We start from the raw sequence: 12,296 nt of genomic DNA, 5'->3' as shown, positions 1-12,296 counted from the left end.
CTCTGCAGGCTCCCGCTAATGCATGTTACTCAGGCAGAGACCGCAACGCGTACGTAGGCGGGTTTTCACAAAATATCAGGATGCAAACGCGCAGAGGAGCAATGCTCAGTGAAACAGCCCTCCTCAGTGCTCTCTGTTCTTACTTCTATACACCTGAGCAACGAACAGCCTCACCCCGCCTCACGCTCTCCCTCCCCGGGACATAAGATGTGGTTTCCAGGGTCTGGAGAGACAAGCGGAGAGCTTCCCCCCCCCCCCGGGCTAAAAGACAACACCTCTCATTTGCCGCTTCACGTGTGGTCAACGGACGCCTGCAGGCGGCAGCAGGCGGGAACGGGGCCGATGCACCGCCTGCGGTCCCACCTGTCGGGGTCCCATTGTTGCTCCGGCTTCATTTTCTCTGCTTTCAGACTGGAGTCTCGAGAAAGGGCCTTCAGGACCTTTGTGCAGACCTGCCGCTGAGGGATCGGGATGCTGCTTCCGCCTCTCGCCGGGGATTGAAGGAGACAAGGAGAGAAGGGCTCAAGGAGGAGGAAAAGATTTATATTGCCTTGAGGCGTTTCAAGCCACTTGTGTAATCGATGGCTGCTTCCCTAAAGAAACGCCACGTTACAGATAAATCTTTCATATCATAAATCCTTGATGTTCGATGCAGCTTTTAAAAGAGCCTGAAAACATGTTTTTTAATCAGCTTCTCTCTGTGACTGATAGGGTCTTACATGAAAACAATATTTTCTGCCAGAGTTAATCCAGCTATATATTATATATATATATATTGGATATTTCACAATATTTTTTCCATTTCTTCGCTGGTGTAAAGTGGGTGAGGCTTAGCTGGAGAACGAGATGTCACACACCTCCGTGCACCAATCCCAATTCAGCGGTGTTTGAAGCACAATGTGATGACGGCGGCAGATAAGCCGAGTTGTTGACTGTTAAATCTTTCGCAGGGTTGCATAGCAGGAGGTAATTCAAGCGAGAGACTCCAGCGCACGGTGCACCATATCTCGCTCGCTTCCAGCTCTTCCATTTCCTACAATTCCCAGAATGCCTGCTGACAAATCCCCAGACAACAGGTGGAAACTCTTTGCATCAGCTGTGGGCTTGTTCGTGTGCAGGTGGAGACAACAATAGCGCCGGAATAATAATAAGCCCAACGGGAGCAGCGGGTCCTCAGAACACAGGACGTCTTTGTTGTGACCAGATTGCATTCTGGTCCATTAAGGAACACTCAGAGTAACTTACCGCTCTACTGTCTGCGTTGGTTTACGGAACGGGGGAAGAATGCGATTCTGAGGGACTGGTATCGAAAAGTCGATTTATTAGAGAAGTGGATCTTCAGTGGATAAATGTGTCGACATGATGACGCGTCTGTGTTTGACCTCAGGCTGACAAACCCGGGTCCCTACTCTGACTGACTAACAGGCATTTAAGCCTTGGAGCTGGATAAGAGACACAACACACAGACTTACAGAACACAGGGACAAATCAGAACCTCTTGCATTTTTCCCTTTGATTAGCAAAGTGGGTTTAATATGAGATTCTTTAAAAAAAAAAAAAAAAAAGGGAACCATTGTCAAGAGTATTTAATAAATGATGTGCAAGTTCCTTTAAATAACGGTCTCACTCACACGATCAAAGCGGACAATGCCGCTTTGATTCGGCTTAAATTGTTCTGCAGAACTTCAGCAGAGAGCTAACATCTAGAGGGAACATCTAGAGGGAACATCTAGAGGGAACATCTAGAGGGAACATCTAGAGGGAACATCTAGAGGGAACATGTAGAGGGAACATCTAGAGGGAACGACTCTGTTGGTGCTGGGAGTAATGGGAGCATAAGTACATGTTACCACAAGGCTTAAGAGCCTGTGTACACACAGTTATACACATGTATATACACAGCGTGTACACACAGTTATACACATGTATATACACAGCGTGTACACACAGTTATACACATGTATATACACAGCGTGTACACACAGTTATACACATGTATATACACAGCGTGTACACACAGTTATACACATGTATATACACAGCGTGGACCTGGCCTCTGCACAGTACCGGCGTTATCACGGAGTCATTTTTTTTCAGTGAGCGAGACAGATGGCAAAGATAAAAGCACATTACAAGAAGGGTGATTATCACTGTAAATGACTCGCCGTAAGGTTTCCTAGAAATTGATCTTGTGGCACGATCGTTAGTCTTTCAAATGTTCTCCTCTTTACACTCGACCGCGCGAGAAGAAGAAGAAGAAAAACCTCTTAAAAAATGTCATAAATTGCGTACAGCGTGCGAGCTGCACAAGTGTGGGGCACCGCTCTTAAGACAGCAGCCCGCTGCCGGAGTGATCGGCCGCTAAAGTGCACTCAGAAATCACGTCCATTATAATCGTGAATTATGTATTTGAAGGGGCCAGGGGACCGGGGAGGGGGGGGTGAGGTGCCTGTGGGTAGAGACTCGGGGGCCGGATCACAGGAGAGCTCACGGTCCTGACTCCGAGCGGCCGCCAAACAACTCCCATTAACGACGTGCCATTAAAGGCAACGTTAGGCCATTAACAAAGCGCAGCCGCGCCGCTCACTACTTATCCATTAACCCGGCCTAACATTTGGGCAATTAGTTCACTTTCCTGTTTCAGGAAGAGCGGACATTAACCCAACCAAAAGGCTCTCTAGGCTGCGGATGAACAAGATTGATTTTTTTTTACAAATTCCCCGTCAGTACCGGAGACTACAGGGGGAAGCTAATGGACTCCCGGGTCTGGACCGAGCCACGATGGCCGTGTTTCTGCAAGGATGAAGCACAATCAAGTACATACTGCGTCCTTTGTGTTAATATACAAACAAAGCTGTGTAATTCTCAACTGAGGTCCAACGCTCTCCTCACGTTTATACCTAAAAGCACCAAAGACAGGACGCCTGTCACATTTTGCTCATGAGTTTATATCAAACGCTGCCTTCGCCCTGCATCAAACCCGGGACCGTGATTAGAAAGCACTCGTTGGTTCTTAATTACTGCTGAGTCATGTCAATGCGATGACTTTCTCATATGCCAAAGAGGCTTCAAACTATATTATGCTGCAGCGTTATTGAATTTGTCCTGGTGCCTAATGATGAGCTCGCATCCGCACGCAACAACTCCAGCACACTTTACAAGAAAGTCACATGTTCCATCGGCTGCAGCTCGGATTAGCAGTGTGGGATTTTAGGCGCACGCGTCCGAGTTTAGGGTTAAAACCGGTATCTGCTCACACGGGTCGATGGTTCCCGAATGTTAAGACTTTGTAGTTTGAGGCACAGATCAATGCAGGGAGAGGGAAGGACTTGCTCTCTGAAAACTCTATTTTCAGCCTATGTAATTACAATCACATAGGCGTTTCCTGCAGCAATCACTGGGATGTATAATCGAGCCAATTAGGGCTTAATAAATGCCTCTGATAATGAAATGGATGCGTGCGGCCTGATAACTGAACGGGTCACAGAGCTGTGCGATGCTCCAGACGGAGCCTCTGAAAGTGAGAAACGCGTCTCACTAATGAATAAAGTGGCCTTTGAATTACTGACGACTTTGAACCGATACTCATAAATCCAAAGTCGCATGAAGTGGATCTTCAAGTTGTTATAACCTTTTCAGGGTTGGTGGTGTTGTTTTTTTTGTGTGTGCAGCAGCTACACGCGTTAATAGGAGCTCTTTAAAATATTCCCGACACATTCAAAACAACCTTCTTGACATCAAAGCGCTCGTCGTTTCGGCGATGTCTCTTCAAGAGGCATCGCTTCAGACGGGGAAGCTTTCGGCTTCATGCATACGCTCCGTCAAACCCGCGGGCCTCGCTTCGCCCGAAGCAACCGGGCCGACCGGATCCAGCGCCGGCTTCCTGGAAGTCCGACTGTAGATCGGACATCGCTTGTAATCGGTCGTATTTGGAGCCTAAAGGGTCCGGTACTGTAGCGATCAATGCATTACAGAATGAATGCATCGACCGAAAATAGTCCAAAAACGTTGATATGTTCATGTATGTCAAGCAAAAACTTCAAACAAAAAACGCTGAATCCAACTTTTAAAGTTGAACGATTTCTCTCCTTTGTATAACTGTGAATTGATATTTATTTTTTTTTGTCTCTTTGTCAGACAAACCGAGCAATTTAAGGAAGTGAATTACATTCTTACACCTAAAGATGAATTAGTTCAATCAACAGCTGCTGTTGTGTTAAATTGATCACTTGTTAGGGTCCTGGCTCATTACTAACCCTCTTGCTCAACACTGCAGACTAATGAGGCCTGATGAAGCACTGATTCATAAAACACTTATCTCTGCATTCGATTGACTGTTTGGTCGTAGTTTAGTCGTAGAAATATCAAACCTTTTCTACTCTTCTCTGTTTCACATCAAACTAAATATCTTCAGGCTTCTGGACTGCTGGCCGGGTTTGCACACGTCACTTTGGGCTCTGGCACTTCCACCGCGTCTCCTGACAGCAATGACAGCTGAATCCGTAACGGCGACGATAGCTAGCTGCAGCCGAGAGACCCGAGCCACGCCCTCACGCTCCACACACTCTGTATGCGAGCAGACAAAGCACCACTGGAGGGTTGAAACATCCACTGAAAGCACAAAAGCGTCCTCACACTGCCAGAGCATTCTGTACAATTGGATTATGTTCTTTTATTTTCTAGAAATCACCCCAGCCAGCAGCGATACACGCCCCACTATTTGCCCCGGTTGTAATAAGCTCTTTGTTCAAGTACTTGCATGTCCGTCTCTCTTTCCTGGAAGCGTGGCCCCGCCCCGTCCTCTGCGCCCCAACCATAAATAGGAAACCCTTTGAACATCTGCGGCGCATTGGGCCTGTGGGAGCACTTGTGTTTACTATTATGCTATCTGTAGGAACATATTACAGTCTGCAGGTGCCTGAGGATACCAATCAAACCCGCTGCCACAACAAAAGCCCCTCGTCGAAGGTAAGAGGCCGCCTCGTCCACACGGCGCGGGGGAAACAAGGAAGCATCGACTCATCGATCTTAAAGTGCACCACTGCCCCCCCCCCCCCTCCCCCCGGACACAAAACGGATGATTAGTGGAAAAACACACACGCGATAGTTGTAGTATTGTCTCAGCGTAATGCACAGCGCCTCCTTTGCCGCATCAATAATGCATGCCGCGTGACGCTGTGAACAACAGACCATATTAACAGGTAGATGCTTCCATTTGTTGGGCAGATGGCCGGCGTGGCTTTCGTCACCGGTAATTGCCGCGGCGAGCCCGGTGCTTTGGCACGAGTTGAGCGAGGAGCCGCGTTTGTTTGCCGCCGTGCACTCGTGACGACGGGCCTGACCTTCTAACCCTTCACTGTGAAACAGAGCGGGCGATGCTCCCCATTCGAAGTGAGCCAAACACAGCCTGGTTGGCATTAAGAGGGCGTGACGGCTTCAAATTGTGTCCCGCTTTTAGCTTTCTGGCTCCGGGGGGGGGGGTGGGGGGGTTCCTAAAGCCTCCGCTGGCTAAACAGAGCGGGGGGGGGGGGGGGGGGGAATGGAATGCAGATAACACACACAAAGGATTATGTACCTGCTCGCACATGAAATCTTGTGTGGCTTCACATTTAATACCCATGAACCCAGCGTCTGCTTTGATGGGAGCACCGTGAGAGGTTGCAGATCAGCGGCGTTCTGTGACTTCAGGACGTTCAGACGTACGCGGCGGGATAACCGCTAACGCTATTCGGCTGAAAGGCTTTACCGCCGTAAACTCTACTGGCGCCACGCTGGGGTTTTTTTGTTGTTTTTTTTTAATGCAAGATGAATTTGTTTATGTGAAATAAATGAACTTGTGTCCGAAAGACAATTTACCTTTCAAAGAAAGGTCACTGTCAGTGACGTCCTACTGTCTCTAAAGACACACGGCAGACAGAAACGTCAGTCTTTTGTTTGTGTAAAATGAGATAACCCCTCCCGGTTTATGTCATTCCACATATGTCACCGTCGTCTTGGGTGGGGGTGGGTGGGTGGATGGGGGTCATTTAAGGCATGATAATTTCGTTAGTAGCGGCTATTGCATTTTCCTTCTTCCATTATGACATGATGGAAGAAGCCATAAATCAGGGTAAGTGCTTTTAACCATCCACCCCGGCGTAGGATGTCTCCAGAACAAAAGAACAAGAAGATCTGCAGATCTGACCGATAGTGAGCAGCGCACACAAACGCCGCGCTTCACGCAAAATCTGTCAATGAGCACCTCTGACAGATGTCTGCAAAATATCTACAACACGGCCTCGTGAGCTCGGTAAGACATCTCCACGGGAGAAGTTCCCCCCCGGAGCGACGAGCTGCTTCGACCGCGTGGAGTCAGACAAAAGTGCAGGAGCCCGGGGCCACGGCTGCTCTGAAGGCACAGGCTGTGAATACCAGCACCGCTGGGAAATACGGACGTTTGGTGTTAAAACAAAGAAGAGAGCGAAGCGCAAATGTATTTCTAGCCACGCTAGCGGCGCGGCGCCGCAGACGGCAAATGTCGGTGGTTTGGGGGCGACCGCTTTGTTCCAGCCTGAACATCTCCACCACCGTCGGACGGTTGGTGCAGACTAGAGCCGTGGAGTCGATTGCTCGATTAATAGATCAACAGAAGATGAATCGGTAGATCTTTTGATACTCGATGAACTCATCCCTTTCACTGGAGACATTCATGGTCTCCTCGGGATGGATTTTTTTAATTTCTTTGGGGACCTCTCACCTTTAGCTTCTTCAGGTCACACTTTTTAAAATTTGACTTCAAAAATAACGGCTTTCTCGTCATGCTCGTCCAGTTTCTAGCGTCTCAGCAAACGTTAGCATGCTAAACGGTTTTCGGCCGCGACGATGACGGACACGCCTGCTGAACACCAGCGTGACGACATCGATCTCACAGTGTTAGTCTCAGTGTTACGTCTCAGCAGACGGGTGCACAGAGAGGTGAAAACCGAGCAAGAGGAGAGAAGAACATCACATCTAAAAAACAAACTCCGTCGCCGCCTTCTCTTACGTGTTCAGTTCATATTAACAACAAGCACATTCGCAGATGTAATGACCTGAGATATGGAAATGCAATGAACACGAGACATTACCGGGGGATGGAGGGGACAATAAGAAATATGTTCATTCAAGCATGGTATCGCAGGAAACGGCAGCCTGAGCAGGAAAGGTGACGATTATGAGAACCCCAGTGGGAGACATTACTGGGCGGCTGTGTGTCCTCTCGGTCCGGTGTGTCCGCTGGCGTTGACTCTGCCTGTAGAGGAGCGTGTTGTGGTGGTAATCCTGCACCGACAAAAGCACCGAAACGCACAAAAACAAAAGTGTCTTTTCAGTGTTCTCTGCTGCACGAAATGAAATGAAATCACTATCATTACATGAGGAAATGATGTGTCATCTCTTCCTGCATCCACTACTTGTATGTGTGTGTGTGTGTGTGTGTGTGTGTGTGTGTGTGTGTGTGTGTGTGGGAGTGGGGGGGATGAATGGCAGTATAATGGGTTATGTCATCTTCATTGCTCAAAATTAAACCCTGCAAAGTTCATTTAACAATGTCCTCACTCTAGACGAGACAGGCGCTGTAATAAAGCAACTTTATATGGTAAGAGCCTCGGCAGACAGGCTGCTCTGTGAGTATACTGTTAAACGCTGCTGCTTTTTTTTTTTTTTTTTTGCGACCACCGTACCAGTGATATAAGAGTCGTGCTGAGAGCATAAGTCAGTAGAAAATCCCGTGTCTAAAATGCACCAGTGGGACGTGTAGCGCATGGAGATTCTCCCCAGGAACACGGGGCCACTTGACCTCTTAAGACGCCCCATTAGAAAATGAAGTAATGCATCTAATTAACAGACAAGCATCTCTTCACCTTGCTTGTAAGGTCTGGCAGAGGAACAGATGGAATACTGAAGAGCGAAGAAAGAGCGTCTTATCAGAAAACATCCAACACAAGTCGTCTGACTAACGCCGACGTTGAATCCGAGGACAAAATGCTGCTCGTTCTCCTGCGTGTTGTTGCTAACAAGAATGTTCTGACGCGAGGACCGTACCTTTCTTCTCACTTCTCCAGAAGTTGCGCACAAGGAAAGCGGCCCCCGGGGCACAGAGTGGAGGTCTAGCTTTCCACGGTCTGGAATGTGAGACGGTGTTTTTCGTTGAAAGGGGAGTGGAGGGGATCACTGATTCACGTACAGTTTAGAGCGGAGCGACGCTCCCAGACGGGGGTCCAATAATGACCCACATTGTAATGAACGTACAGAGTAAACAGTGGATCGCAACATCCAAAGAATACTACAATACTGCTGCTTGTCTACTACTTTTAGGTTAGTACTTCAACTGGTTATGTGCTAATTTGGGCTGATTATTTAAATGGCCTACCCATTATTTGTGGCTCCATGACCTGTGCATTCATTGTAGGTAGATATAATGTGTGTCTCTTAAAGGGCCAGTGCGTAGGATTTGAAAGGCTGCAGTTTGCACATCAACTGAAGCGTTTCCTGTGTGTTGGAGAACTATGTTGACGGATGCAAAAAAAAAAAAAAAAAATGCAAAATGGCCCTACCTAGAGCCGGGGTTTGGTTTGTTCTTCCTAGGCTACTGTAGAAACACGGCAGTGCAACGCAGCGGGAACTGTAGATCTGGTATAAATTAAATAAAGTTTAAATAGAAAAGGTAAACTGGGCAGTCAGAGTATTGTAGCCGGTAGCTCGATAGTTATTGTGACAATAAAATGTATAAAAAAAATCAGCATCACATCAATTGGGAATCTAATAAATAGAGAAGAGAAGGCGTGGGCTTCCCTCCCCTTCCCATGAGCCCATTGTAGACCTCCATAAAAGGGTCAAGGGTAGTCCCAAGTGTATCGCTATATGGATGACCCGGAGAAGACGAGTCAACCACTTCATCTTCTATCTTTGTCACAGAATGGCAGCAGGCTTTTAATTCCAATCGGAGATATGCTCTTGCCATCCGCGGTAAAAGGCGGAGTCTCCCTGAAAGAGAACTCCTGTCTCCGGCAAGTTCAGCCGAAAAACAGCATGTACTCAAAGATAGCTCCGGGCGAGGAATGGTGGACATCAACACACAACACAAAGGAAAGGGCTTTTAAAATGGCGAGAATGTGAATACCGAGGGTCAAGCGGAGACACAAGGCGGTTCTGTTGAGTCCCGAAGGCGGCAGCGTAACGGGGACTCGCTCAGCGTTTCATGAATGAAGCGCTGCTAAACAGCGTCTGAATGAATAGAGCGGATTCTCAGTGTCGCGGACGAGCGTTTGGCCCAACAGAGGACGATTCAGAAGACAAAACTCCACGTCATTTTTACGAGCCGGCCCCAGGCTCCCAGTGGATGTTTCACCTTTCTGTGTCAACCCGCCTGACTTCCACGATGCTCAAGACGAAGACCGCTGCTGACGCTCTGCTGTCAGAGGTCTTTGTCTCATCTAGAAGACACATTTTAATGAGAAAAAAAGAAGTTTATTATTAAATGCAATTTACAAAAAAACAAAAGCAACATCAGCACCCACCCCTCTCCACGGTATTCTTTAAACATCCTCTGAGGTCGAAGGATTAACATCACAGTTAATGGAGAAGAATCCATTACAAACAGAGCGATGGCTCTAATGGAGGATTTGAACAAAGATCCGGGGCCCTGCTAGAGATGGGTGTGGCCCCGGGGCTTTTCATATGGAGGAGGAGGAACTCCCCCCCCCCCCCCCCCCCCCCCGCCCAGTCAGGTTGCACATGTGAAGTGCAGGGAGCGGCAGCAGCTACTCCGAGGAGGGGTGTGTGCTGTTCCATATTAATGACAAAGAGAGGAGCAAGAAGTCACTATCATACACTCATTTGTTCAAAAAAAAAGAAGAGCCGGCATCACAATACAGTCGGCGGGAGTCCACAGGAAAGGGGGGGGGGGGGCTGCGTCAATGACAAAAGAGAGGAACAACCTCACTTTTTGTCCCCGAGACAAGGGCCGCCCGATCTCAGAGTGCTGTTTGGGCTTTCACCAAAACCAAGGATACCTTCATGCATTTCAATGGGGGTGTTCCTGCATAAAGAGCGGAGCGCTGCTGCATAGCACAGTCATCCCTCTCCTGTTGTTAAGCCTGTCTTTATAGCTGAAACAATAGAACTCCGGTCCCTCCCCTTGAATAACAAATAACCATTATTTTGCACGGCAGAGCGAGAAACCCGTGTGCACAATGAGGGAAGTGAGAAAATGGGCGAAGCGTTAAAAAAAAAACAAAAAAAAAAACCCCAAAGATTGTTAGTTTGGTAAAACGGACGCTTTTCACTCACTTTACAATAATCACGCCTCACTTTAATTGCGTAAAGTGTGAAACGGCACGTATGAAAACACAAAGGGGCCCAGTTCAACCGGCCTTTCTTAACCCAGCGTGGCAAATTACAGCGAAAAAAAATTTTGACAGCTTGAATGGGGCAATTTTAGCCGAGATTATAAAAATTAAATATATACCTCACACTCGGGCTCCTGGAAGTGGGGCGAACCAGTCACCAAAGTGTAATTAAGATTCACTTGCTGCTGTTTTACAGATAATTGTGTGCGTAAAACTGTCACGGGCGAACAAAAGGCCCCTTTTCCCATTGAGTCATTGCCTCCGAGTGATTGCTTTTGCCACACAAAGTCCTTTCATTTTCTCAAGGCAAAGGCGCTCGTACGTCTCCCCGTCGCTCGGCGAGTCCGGCACCGAGCCAACTGCTCCGTCTGACACGGAGGAAACTCAGCATGTTCCCGCGGTAGCTCACACGTCTCCGCCGCCGCCTCGCTGCATCTAATCGAAAAGGTGAAGGTGGATTCAGCGACGAGACTTTTTGGAGCAAATCTAAAAAAAATAATAATAATAAATAAAAAAAAAAGTCCACGCAACAATTTTTAGAGCCGTAAAAAAACGACAGCCTCTGAAAGTTACAATGGAGTGAACAGCGAGGCTGCAATGCAGCGCAATGTGAGCGACGGGAACAAACTGGTTGTTCAACAACTGCACGCGCACACACACACACACACACACACACACACACACACACACAAGAATCGTGATGACACAGTCGGCCCTAAAAACCTCCCCCAGCTCCTCCACCTGTTCGGTGTCCTGGTGGGACGACCCGCTGTGCGGTGACCTACAGAAGTCACTAGTATTCAACCGTGTTTCCTCAGAATGACACTTTTGTCCAGTCGTACTCTCTAGGACCGCGTGTTGGTCTTCTTTAATTCCCGGCCTACAGTGTCTGAGCAGCCCTGCACCACGTGGTCCACATCCATACGCCATGAGCATCATTTCTCCAGAGACGAGTCGATGCTTCGGCCTAATTTCCTGTAAATTTGTGGCATCCGCAGATTCTTTTAACGGCCGACGCTCGCGAGCTAAAAAAAGAAAAACCTGCTCTCATGTAGATTATGTCACGGCCGTGTTTTCACTTCATCACAACTTCAGGTTACTTTCAGTCAAACCTTCGGCGTCCTCTTCATTGTTTTTTTACTCATCAGTGATTTAAAGCTGAAGCTGTCGTTAATTGTCCCGGCTGTAAAGCGCTGCTGCCAGGGGCGCTGGTAGGAATCCTGACACTGGGGGGCCCCCCACCCCACTCCACCCCCCCCACCCTAATGCTGCTTTAATTTACAGTACAACCTGGCCTGTTTGAACGGCCCTCTCTTCTTTGAGGAGCCCCCCCCCCCATCAACAGCCCATGTGCTCAAGATTTTCGCGCGATTTCATATTCCGGTCGAGGCCTCGAGGAAGAAATAAAGCACATGTACAGAACCATCCTTACTGGACACCTGCGTCTTTCACTCCATCTCTCCCGCGTTGGTATTCTTGGGTGAGTAATGGCATACGTCTCACTTTCCTGCTCGATACTACGGTACTTTTCAATCAGAAACACAAGTACACGAACTTGAAAATACAAATCCTCCTCTTCACGCGTTGGTTCCACACACAGGACTGAGAGTCCTCACGGGGCTTTTTAAAGAGACATTACGAGCTACCACATTTGGGTTAAGCGTCCATCAGGTGATTGGACCTGATGGAGTTGTGGGTGGATGTTACATCCGGGGCCATTTGAAGCATTCTAGTTCTAGAAAGAGTGAGGAGCGATGGATTAATAGTTGCTCTGCTCCCTTTGTTAGTTTAAGATCTTTTGCGCCGATCATCAAATCTTTCAATGCTGCAGATTTTCATACCGCCTCCTGTTTATCCTCAATTACTCAGATAGTTAAACTTGATTACACAATTTGATCACGTTCTGGAGCGAGACATTTGGGAAATCTC

The 12,296-nt window shown here is 48.0% G+C and overlaps 1 protein-coding gene across 4 annotated transcripts in view; it reads right to left on the bottom strand.

Moving 5' to 3' along the window:
- The window catches only part of LOC137876579 (CD166 antigen homolog), a 29,543-nt gene that overhangs the window by 16,159 nt on the left and 1,088 nt on the right, over positions 1-12,296 (bottom strand). The window lies entirely within an intron of this gene.

Source organism: Cebidichthys violaceus, unplaced genomic scaffold (assembly GCF_023349555.1).
Source record: "Cebidichthys violaceus isolate CVI_PGR_0920_01 unplaced genomic scaffold, fCebVio1.0.p SCAF_1, whole genome shotgun sequence".
Taxonomy (NCBI): Eukaryota; Metazoa; Chordata; class Actinopteri; order Perciformes; family Stichaeidae; genus Cebidichthys; species Cebidichthys violaceus.
Note: the sequence above shows the minus strand (reverse complement) of the source record. Positions and strands in the feature narration are given on the sequence as shown.